We start from the raw sequence: 12,198 nt of genomic DNA on the forward strand, positions 1-12,198 counted from the left end.
AAAGTAATTAGTAGTCTTTTCAAGGTAGTCTTTATGCTTAAGTTTCTTCCTATACCTTTGCTAAGGGCTGTGAGATCACTGAAACTGTTATTAACTCATTGTAGCTCTCCAAAGAGCTATCCTCTTACAGTATCCTATAAAGGAAAAAATAAGTAACAACAGATTTATTTTTTAGGTAATAGCCTTTAATGTTGAAAACTGGGTTCTTGGTTTCTCCAGTTTGTGTAGCTTTAGGTCACCAGGTGGGGAGAAATCTCAGATCTTTATAGCTCAGTGCCATTAAAAACAAAAAGTGAAAGATTAGCTGAACATATAACTGCCAAGATACTGTTCTCAACTTTCTGTCATCAGATTATGTCCTACAGCTGTTGTCTGCAGTACTCTGGATTACTGTATATTGATCTTCCTGTTACAAAATGTACTGTGTTTAAAATAAAAGGTTCATTTTTAATAAGGCAGCTATGGCTGAAAGTTGCAGCTGAGTGCTGGTTTTAAGGACAAACCATGTAAACAAAAGCTCTGGTTGAATTTTATTTGAGGAGTGTATGGCAGATGTTTGTATAGCCCTTCCCAACCGCAGGGACTATAGCAAAGCACTATCATTCAAAAACTTTGAAACATTTACAAGAATGACATGATAACATGTCGTGGAGTCACTGAAGGGAAGAGGAACAAACAGTCTATGAGCTCAGCCTCAGCTTTTCTGTCTCTGCTCTCTCAAAGGCAGAGCTTTCACTGCTAATAAAAGCAGTTAGCAGCCTTTGATTTTGGACACGTATCCTTCACACCATTCTTGCTGGACTCCACATAACCACTCTGAGTTTTGTTTGTGATTTCTGATTTTGTTTCTCTGCCTTGTCTGTTTATACCATGAATTCCTCAGGCTAGGGGCTCTCTGCTGTTGTGAAGGTGCAGACACAGCTGCCAGGAGGTGTGATTACAGCTGTGTGCACCGAGGGCAGCTGACTCAGCACCACTCGCAGTGGGGCTGTGGTAGCGCAGAGGGCAGCAGGAGCAGCTGCTTGCCTGGGCATCCTGGTGGGACTGCATAGCCTACAGTGAAGCCTGCATCTTCCCACTCTTGGTGCTTGATCTAAATTGATTAAGCTAGTTTTATTAGATAATTAGGTCAGGGCATAACAATGTTTCAGCCTCTGGCATGTAAGAAAATATGATCACTGCAAAATGTGGAGAGGTTGGGTAAGAAAAGATCAGTGAGGGAGTAAACTGGTCTACTTTAATTTTTTATCTGGCAACATGTGGGACATGCCCAGCCTGCAAAGAATAACAGAGTGGCCTGTAACTCCTCCCTGGTTTTGGCCACACTACATTAAGATTTTGTAGCCCGGAGGAACCAGGTCTTTCAATAGCCTTTCAACAGCCACTTCCAGGAGTCAGCTGGTTCCAGCTTGCTGGCAAGGTCCAGGACACTGTGCCAACAGCAGTGGCAGGAAAGGGCGGAAGGGCAGGGAACAGGGATTCTAACTGGTAGCAGTTGGACACGTTTCTTTGCTCAGTATCTTTTGCTGGCAGGGGTACTGGGACCAGGCTGCTTCTCTTACTAGTGCTGCTTTCTGTGCCCCTCTAGATGAAACGACATAAAAGTCCTATTCTAGGGGACAAAGCGAAAGACAAAGCTACTGCTCATCTCTTACAGCCCTACTGAGAAGTCTGATGTGTTTTCACATCTCTGTTTACCAGTCTATGTAATAATGTACTGGCTGAATAGTCACGAGACTCAGCTGATTAATGTTCAAAAATTGCTTTGAGATCTGCAGTGGCAGGTGCTATAATAAGGCAGAGTGTATTGAAACCCAGACATGAACATTAACTATTTACCTACCTTAGGATGAATGATAGAATAGGTATTGTGAAAAGTATGCTACTTTTTCTGCAAAGTTCAAGGTAGCACTTCAAGCTAGTGCAATCGAAAACATCTGATCAGAGAAGTGCAGATAGTATTCTATCAGAGAAGTGCAGAGTTGCTTTCGTTCAGATGAATCATAGTTTTCAATGAAAAAGTAAATTTAATAGCCTGGAGATTCTACTCAATATTACTTCAATAATGATGAACAGCAAGACAGGATGCCCTTTAGCTATTCATTGTACTTCTGCTGAGAGTTTGCTGAAGCAGCAAAAGACTGGATACAGAGCATACATTTGAGGAAACATGGAGAACATTTTCATATGTTCTTAGACTAGTTCAAAATTTGAAATATGCTGAACTTTTAAAATGTATTTTCACTCTGACTCAAACAGTATCATGAACTTGCTATCATATTTGATACAAGTATTCTTGTCATACCAGCACAAACCAGAAAGCCTTCCTCCCGTGAAAGAAGTATGAAAAGCAAGAAGCAATGAGGAGGGCATTGGATGCAGCTGTAGAAATATCTCACTTCTCTGCCACTGTCTCTGATACTAACACATTCCCAAGAAGTGGAGTGAGGAGGTGGGCTTGGGGAGGGTTTTTTGTATGATTGTGGGTGAGTATTTAGACTCATGTGATGCATAAAATGTATCTGCAGCTCAGAGAAAATGTGAAACTGATTGCTTGGCACTAGATTATTTTCTTCATAATACAGCTTCTTTATAGATGGTGTCAGTCATTAGAAATATAATGATAAAAAAATGAAACTTGTCTTTGTTAGAAACTTCAGTGTTAGTTACATAGATACCCTTATTTTATTGCTTGTTTTATTAATTACAGATGGTGCACAATGTTACCACTGTTTTGGTACAAGTGTTCTTTCTGAAGTCTTTCTTGCTCTAAGGACCACTGGACAACACTTAAAATCCACAGACAGGGTGATCCACAAAATTTCTTTCTTTCATTTCCATTACTGCTGATTAACAGATCTTTGTCCTTCATAGAAAACCTCTTTGACTTAGCCAGAGTTGTAAAAAATTTCCAGACTTTGGAAATACACAGGATTGTAGTTTTCTTACATTTCGTGATTAACCAGAAGCTAGTTTCCTTTGAATGTGTACACACAAACCCTGAACCTCAGGAAAGGGTCAATTTCCATGAAGAGAAAAAATGCACTTAAAATGCTAATTTTCAGTTGTCCAGCAATGATATTTAAAAACCTGTAGTTTTATTTTCAGAGTAAGAAAAATTTCTATTAAGACTGTATTAAAAGCTAAGGTTGTTAGCTTGAACTTGCCAAAAGAAGATTGCAAACATTTGCAATTTTGAATAATCTTTTTTCTGCGGTGAATCAGTGCTTGTCATTGTTATGTAAATAGAATTTAAAGATCATTTTCTAAGTAAAATGTAGTCAAATAACTAAAATACTATGCTTTTTATGTTGTCACTGGCTCTTAAATCCTCTTCCAGATTTAGGTTTTGTGGGCCCATTTCCCACACTACAACATGTTTTTTCTCACACTCTAGCTGTGCATTTCTGCTAGAGTTGTGCTAAAGGCTCACAAAATTACCAGTTATTGATACAGGCCCCATCTCAGAAACAGACTTCATGAGGATGATGTCAGTTCAACTCTTTAGGGCAGAGGGTAATGGACTATGTATTTAGGTCTGCTAAAAAATCGGTATTTGGAAGTGTGGAGAAAAGTATGTTCCTGCCTTAAAGAGAGAGAAAATAACACAGGCTTTCTCTCTCCAGCAGTGAGAGGAATGAGTGCATGTCTTTGTGTAGTTTTCATCTTAAAAATGCTTAGGAAGCTGATGGACCCACTTAATGCTGTCAGTCTTTGCAAAAATGTCACTGAGTAATTGAATTTTTAAAAAAAAAAGACACACCAACGTGGAATTCACAGTACTGCAAATTACATCCTCTCTAAAGACAAACCTAGGTGTTACAGGTCTCTGAGACAGTTTTGGGGGTTGCTGCTCTTTTAATGCAAATTGCACTTTATCAGAAACTGTGGGGCCAGTTTGGTGCACAGGTTCCCCTCAGGCTCCATCCTGGTGTTACCGTCATTCCGCAAGTGCACTGAAGGGAGGAGCTTTAGATGGACAGCTGTTTTGTGTCTTCTGCTGTGAGACTCTTACCTGTCTTTCACAAAGTACACAGTCTGCAACCAAACACTGCACTAAACAGACCCACAAAGAGCAGAGGCAGGGGGAGGACCTGCTAATCCCAGCAAGCTCCAGGGTCTCTTTCTTTCTCTGTGTATCACAACATAGTGTGACTGTAGCATCCAGTAAGCACAGGTGACTGCAAGCAGTTTCATCCTCCCCAAAACAAGAGGAAACAAGAGTAACAAGATGCTACATCTGAGTCTCTCTGTCTTTTCTTTATGCTTTATCTAAACTGTGTATTTTTTCCATTTATCTACCTCCATGTTTTGATCATGTGGTCCATGACCATTTGCTCTCTTTTGCCACCTGCCCTCTGCTCCCTGGAGTTGGGGAGAAAGGAGAGGGCAGAGCACTACTACTCATAAGATGGTTTCTTGTCATTTTGCTGAAGCTCTGGTAGCAACTCTAGCTGGCACACGCTCCTGCTACAAGAACAAAGCATCACTTAGCCAGCAGAACCAATGAACAGCTATAAACAGGCTCCTTCAGACTGCTTGAACTAGGTCACTGGGTTGCTGATCTTCAAAAAAAACCCCCTCAACACTTCTCCCTGCTCCAAGGTAATATTATTGACATCTTCCCCGGAGAGGACTAAAACTGCTGGAGAAGTAACTATCACAGAGTTAGATAAATATCAGACAAATATCACCAGAGGATGAGGAAAAAAGTGAGAACTCATGAAGTCCTGACTTTTCTTTGTGGTCTGCTGGCAGGCTGGTGTACAGGGTACAATTTTTTTATTATTTATGACCCTCTTATCAATTCATGCAGACAACTTATTTTCTGCTTGTGGTTGCATTGTGACTATCACTGAAACAAAACACATGTAACATCTCCTGTTGCCAAAAAAAATAATAAATGTTTCTACAAGAACAATCACTCATATGGTTCTTTTATAAACTGCAGGTCTCTTCTTAAGTGTTTCCACCTACTGACATTGAACAATAGCACATTCTGGGAGGATAAAAAGAAATTCTTGTGGTGGAAGAAAATTTCATGTTATTGAGTCTCCTTTGACTTTTTCCAGGAAGTCATGCTGGCTTGGAGCTGAATGCAAACTATAGGGAGATCACAGAGCTGTTGGAAGATAATATTAGCTGACAAGATGTTCTGACAAACCATAATGCAGTAAAAAAACCAATCTTACTAAGTTACTCATATGAAGCGTAGGATATCTTTACTGAAAGTAAGAAAAAGCCATGAAGCTGTCTTTGACACGTGCAGGATTATAGTGTTGTCATTTTTGTATGAATGCAAAATAGTGAAAATCTGTCATAGACTATCAATGTAAAGATGCTTGCAAAAATGCCCTGTGCTTGGTGAGCTGGTGTGATAGAACTGCCCCTGCACTGTATGTGCTGCTGCTCTGGTTGTGCAATGTGCAGTCTTGATTGGTTTCCTCTTTTCTTCTCTATCTAGAAATTTGATCACTTAGTTGCTATTGTACTGCAGTGTGGCTAACCAAAACAACATGGATTAAAGTTGTAAATGCAGGAGGAGAAAGGGAAACTTTTCAAAGGCTTTTCCTGTACACTCTCAATTGTTGCTTGAAATACGTATGCCTTGTAGAAAAACCAGTCTTCACCCCAAAATAAAGACCATAGTCCTTATTAACTGTGCCTTGAAATTAAAAGGGATGAAAGGAAAATGTATGTTAGATTTGGGAATCTCTCTATAATTCCACGAGACTTTATTAATTAGTTAGGAGCTCATTCCCTTTCTCAAACCACTGAGATAAGCTAAGAATTCTCAAGTAGGCAGTGGGAGGTGAAAACAAGTTAGCTTAGTCTTCAGGAGCCATTTTCACAGGGATCAAACTTTGGGTACATAAGCTAAATTGCTTTATTTAAGGCTGTGGACTTGCGATGGTGAACACTGGCTAAATGGCAGTGCAGGGTACACAGTGCTCCCTGCAAAGAATTTCTAATAATGGCTGATGCTTTGGCTGATCAGAACTCCTATTTTATTTCCTTCTCTTCTCATCTTCCATCCTTCCTTAATAGTCAGATTTTCCCTCAGTCCTACCTGTGACCTTTTAAAGTATGTTGAGATTCTTTCATAAACTTATTGATTTGTAAGCTAAGAATGAATCTAAGCTCCGGAAGTCTAACCATTATATACTACAAAGTTTGGCATGACTCAGGTGCCTGAAAAAAACCCTGACTGTAAGTCAGTTGCCAGCTCATGGCAGACATTTCTTGGCATGCATTTGAATGGGCCATTTGAAGGACTCATACTTTAAATAAAACACAGCAGAATGCAGAATAAGTATTCTATGAGAAAGTTATTACAAAAAGAATGATTTTGGTGAGTGTAATAAAATAGAACTGTAGCAAAGTGTGCTGGTTAGTCATGGCTGGCACGTATCCCATCTGCAGTGATAACCTGGGCAGAAGCTGTCCAAAAGAAAGTGTAAATCCCTTACGGTGCTGTGCTAAACTATACTGAGGAAAGAGGATTTCTTCCTGATCCCAGCTGAAGATGAGTCCTAAACCTTGGTGAAATGTTTGACATGTGCAATCTTTCAGAATTTTAATCCAATAAGGGGACATTTATGGGAACCAGATGAGTTTCAATGCAGACTGTTAGCCTACTCAGCCCAGCAGTGGAACAGCCCTGATAGCTGAACTAGGCCACTGCTTCTCCCAGAAAGGCTTTTTAGCCTGAACACTGACCTCTGGGAGATGGCTATGTGGCTTCTTGGCCAGAGTTGGCTAAAGCCTGGCCAAGGTGAAGTATGAGTGAAGTGAGACAGGTCAGTCCATGCCTGCCCAGAAGTCACCATGTTAAATGCCACCATGATTTATTTAGAAAGTTGCCACACTTTATTTGAACTGTTTTGCAAGACTCTGTGCACCTTTACCTCTCATTAAGATCTTATAGTGTAGCCTTGCAGTGACACTGGCCAGTTCCCTCAGCACCACCTTGATCTCAGAAGTTTATTAAAAAAATAATCTTCATAGAATAGAATAGAATAGAATCACAGAATGGTTGGGGTTGGAAGGGACCTTAAAGATCATCTAGTTCCAACCCCCTGCCACGGGCGGGGACACCTTCCACTAGACCAGGTTGCTCAAAGCCCCGTCCAACCTGGCCTTGAACACTGACAGGGAGGGGGCAGCCACAGCTTCTCTGGGCAACCTGTGCCAATGTCTCACCACCCTCACAGTAAAGAATTTCTTCCTTATATCTAATCTAAATCTACCCTCTTTCAGTTTAAAACCGTTACTCCTCATCCTATTCCTACACTCCCTGACACAGAGTCCCTCGACATCTTTCCTGTAGTCCCCTTTAAGTACTGGAAGGCCACTAGAAGGTCTCCCCGGAGCCTTCTCTTCAGGCTGAACAACCCCAACTCTCTCAGCCTGTCCTCACAGAGAAGGTGCTCCAGCCCCTGATCATCTTCATGGCCTCCTCTGGCCCTGCTCGAGCAGGTCTGTGTCCTTCTGATGTTGGGGGCCCCAGAGCTGGACACAGCACTGCAAGGGGGGGGTCTCATGAGAGCAGAGTAGAGGGAGAGAATCCCCTCCCTCGACCTGCTGGCCACACTTCTCTGGATGCAGCCCAGGACACAGTTGGCTTTCTGGGCTGTGAGTGCACATTGCTGGCTCATAGTCAGTTTTCCATCCCCTAATACCCTCAAGTCCTTCTCTGCAGGGCTGCTCTCAATCCACTTATCGCCCAGCCTGCATTTGTGCTTGGGATTGCCCCGACCCATGTGCAGGACCTTGCACTTGGTCTTGTTGAACTTCATGAGGTTCACATGGTCCCACCTCTCCAGCCTGTCCATGTCCCTCTGGATGGCACATCCCTTCCCTCCAGTGTGTCGACCGCACCACACAGCTTGGTGTCATTGGTGAACTTGCTGAGGGTGCACTCGATCCCACTGTCCATGTCGCCAGCAAAGATGTTAAACAGCGCCAGTCCCGACACCAGCCCCTGAGGAACGTCACTCGTCACCCCCCTCCACTTGGACATCGAGCTGTTGACCGCAACTCTTTGAGTGAGACCATCCAGCCAGTTCCTTATCCAGTGCGTGGTCCATCCATAAAATCCATGTCTCTCCAATTTAGAGACAAGGATGCAGGACAGTGTCAAAAGCTTTGCACAAGTTCAGGTAGATGATGTCAGTTGCTCTTCCCTTATCCACCAGTGCTGTAACCATCAGCAAGTCCTACTGGTGCACAAGAGGGCTTGTCGGATGTTGAGCTGGGCCTCCTAGGTAAAGCAGTTGAACTGCAGTGGTGAGGCAGGAAAGGGATACCTGGCTCTCCTGAAGGAATCCTTTCCTTTCCTATGCATTTAAGCTATCTCATAACTTGACTCTTTTAGAATAGAATTACAGTGGAATGAACTTGAGGTTTTAATCTCCATATTATAATCTGTTCTAGGTCATAAAAATGAAAATTAATACAGATCGCACAGTCGTTTTTAAAAAAGGCATATGGCTGGATATATTTATTTACATTAAATAAGCTAGTCTTCATTTAAAATATTTAATGTAACATTAAAAGAACAGTAATTAAATGTTGAAAAAAGAAGAACATTTTAAACACAACACATAACTCATGTTACTCACTGTCATAAAATAACATTGTGTCAAGAGCTGTGCAAGATCAGAAGGAGATTAGACATTTATGTGGCTAACGAAACAATCACTCAAACTAGCTAGATGACTGCAGTGTTATAAATCTCCATGCCTCAAGAAATAAACTAGAAGGTGGATTCAGGCTGGATAGAAGCTTCTCATACTGGCAGATTATGTCATAAGTAATTAGTCTCATTTCTGTGCCTTCTTCTGAACCATTTATTCATTCTAATAATTAGGTGCTGAGCCTAGAGTAATATTTTTAACAACAGAAATGTGGCTGGGAAAGAGATTTTTCAAAGATATCTAGGCTGGCTCAATGCTGTGGTTGCACTCGGTGGAAATCGTGCTGTCTTGATATTTTTTACCTTCATTTTAAGCACCAGAATACCTTATCGGCCCTTAGAAACTTCTGAAAACTTCCCCCCTGATCTGTGCACAAGAGCCAGAATTACTTCGGGGCCTGATGGTAGCCTTCCCTTTGTTTTTAACTATCCAGGTGATTTATTCTTTCCCTAGCAGGTCATAGCAATTTGGGTCCCAAAGTGCTGGGGCATTTAAAATCTGAACTTGAACTTTACAAGTTGGGACATTTTTTTGAAAGACCAATATTTCCTTTTTTAAAAAAAATAACCTAAACTTATTTTTCATCTCTCTCCATTTCATTAAGTTCTGATCATGGTGTGCATAGTACTTCATTACATCTTTATGACATTCAGAATTTGCAATTGCAGCATAAATATCTTATTGCCAGTAAGTGGATGGGGACTCACTACTGATAAACACTGAAATTCATCTTGCTGTGCTGATATACCAATCCATTCTGATGTTTTGCCTTGATGAAAATTCATGGGAGAGTTGGTGACTGAGTTTTATGTGTGCAATAATACAGGCCTTAAAATATAGACCCTAGATCTTCATTCAAAGAAATTGATGTCAGTTTATCATCTAATTTGATCTGTTCCTTTTAATAAATCAGTATTTAGACATATTCCAGAATATCTTCATTGGAATCAAGCCGTTTTTTTTATTTTTAAGTATTTTTGACTTCAGGTTTTGTTAAAATATGGGTATCTCTGAGAAAAGGAAGCAAATCTAGGCTTCTTGTCTTATTGGTTCCCTGCTCCAGCTAAAGATCTTAGAGAAGCTGGAAACTTGTATTTCTCCTCCATATCTCAGTAATTATCCAGTCTTTGCTGAACTCATTGCAGTAAAAATGATAATGTTAAATGGCAGAGTTGTTTGGGGAAGGATTGCAAGGGGATAGAAAGCTTCTTTGGTCCAGTGTTGAAAACATTAAGATAATAAAGAAGTAAAGGACAGAGAGGACCTCTTTAATTTACAACGAGGGAGTAAATAAGAGAAGTGCATGCTACTCTGTCTTTTAGAGATGAGTGTAAGAAGAGAAATAAATTTACCCAGTGCATCAGTGACACTTGAGCACTCAGTAGCTAGAACATATACTTAGAGGTGGAACTGTGAGAACTTCCAGGAAAAGAATTGGAGTTTGGCTTGTACTTCCTGTTAAAATGAACACTGAACTCTTCTTTGAATTAATGTTAAACATTCATGAATCTGCTGCTTTTTCCATATTTTGTTCTTGTGAGAAACCATAAAAATCTGTAACCACTCTTTATTTCTCCGGAGAAGAATTAGGTGAAAGGAAACATTTGTTTCATGTCTTTTTCCTGTAAAGATTTGGAATAATTATATCTACTGTTAAAGCAACTGGGAAAGATCTAATTCTATTTGATTCTAATTAAGTGTGCATTAGATATAAAAGTGAACTGCATTGTGTATTGTCTAATACACATTATGTAGTGTAAAAGAACAATGAGAACAGGTTTATTTTGTAGAATTAAAATAATCTCCGCTGCTTTTGTATTCCTATGGTTTAACAAAGGGACATGCAAGATCTGTCTGCTGCTTATCCACACGTGTCCTGTGGCAGTGCAAACCAGGAGAGTGCAGATGGTTTTAGAATCATTGCATAAATGGGTTCAAGCCAGGGAAATCACCTGATCCCTCCATATTGCAAAAGAGAGAAAGAAGAAAACCCACAAACCAACTTGTAGGTCTCGCTTTAGAACTTTATAGTCTGTAACCTGCACCTTAACTATAACCTGGAGGTTTACTGGCAGCAGTGTAGAGCTTAGCATAGAGCAGAGATTGCATAGTTCAGTAGCATTCTACTTCAGATTCCTCACAGAGCTATCAATAATTTATTAAAGGTAAACACAGTTATTGATTTGTCATCTTCTTACATAAACAATATAGCTGTAACACCAGGCATACAAGATAAGGGCCTTTTCCTGAAAAGGCCTATAACCTCACGAGTATCTACTCTTGGATTCATTTACCAAAAGCAAAGCAGTGTGGCGCTGCAGAATGCAACTGCTTCAAGCTATTGTTTAATTGAGATAATAAGTAGGATTTTGATGGAATTCACATTTTTTACATGCTCATTGCAACATATATTCTTGAAAGTGTCAGAAGTTACTGTAAGTCAGAAATAAAAGTGAGCTAAAGGCAGCAGTTTTGACCCATCAGGAATAGTGTCACTTTCAGAGAGATTTTGCAAGATCATTCTACAAGCTGTCCCTCACTGACATCGGGCAGTACATGACCCCCAGCCAGTCATAACCACCTGTGCTGGAGAACATCTCATCTTGCTAGTGTTTGGTGTAAAGAACTAGTGTTTGATGTAAAGAACTAAATGACAAAGGAGTACTATGAGTAACTATGTCTGGGGAAAGACCTGAGAGCTCTGTGAGTAAAACTGCCTGAATCTGTCAGAAGTATGTGGAGGGACAATGGGAGTCTTTTGGAAAAGCTGAATGCACCAATGGGTATGGTACATTGCAGTGTATAAAAAAGGACTAGACACTTGATAGCATACTCAGAAATTCGTGTTTTGAGATACTGCCAATGATTTCTAGTCCCTGAGTTTTTTAATTATACAAAATACATGTTGCAAACAAATAGGAAATTATCCTTTAGAAATAATCTGTTAATGAGCTGATATATGGAGTATCATTGGGATGTGTCCCGACCAGGCAGTGCTTCTGCACATTTTGTCCATTCCAAGTCTATTACCCAAGTTAATACTTGTTGTAATTAAGAATGACATTCTTGACTCCATCACCGTACATAACCATTAGAAAAAACAATTCAATAAGGCGTCGACTAGCTTACAAGTTAGTGATGCCAAATGAAGTCATTAGACTTGTCAGTCAGTCTGGCACCACTCTTCTGATTAGCAGTTTTCCTTTTTTGGGTAGGAATCACCCAACATCTCTGTGGCTTAAGGAGGTTTAGTTGTAACCAGAAACTACTCCAACAGTCTCTGGGTAAAAAATATCTCACCTTTGTTTAAGGACATCTAAGGAAAGAGCATTCTTGACCTGTTTCTGATAGTAAACTAGTCACAGCTTCTTTCCTTCTGACCTTTTGGAATGAGCATGAACATTTGCCCGTGATGAAGATAATGGAAGAAAGTATGTATGAGAATGACTCACTGAAATTTTTGTTCAGAAGGCAAGATCCAGTATCCCAAGAGATCTTT

This window comes from Strix uralensis, chromosome 14, assembly GCF_047716275.1.
Source record: "Strix uralensis isolate ZFMK-TIS-50842 chromosome 14, bStrUra1, whole genome shotgun sequence".
NCBI lineage: Eukaryota > Metazoa > Chordata > Aves > Strigiformes > Strigidae > Strix > Strix uralensis.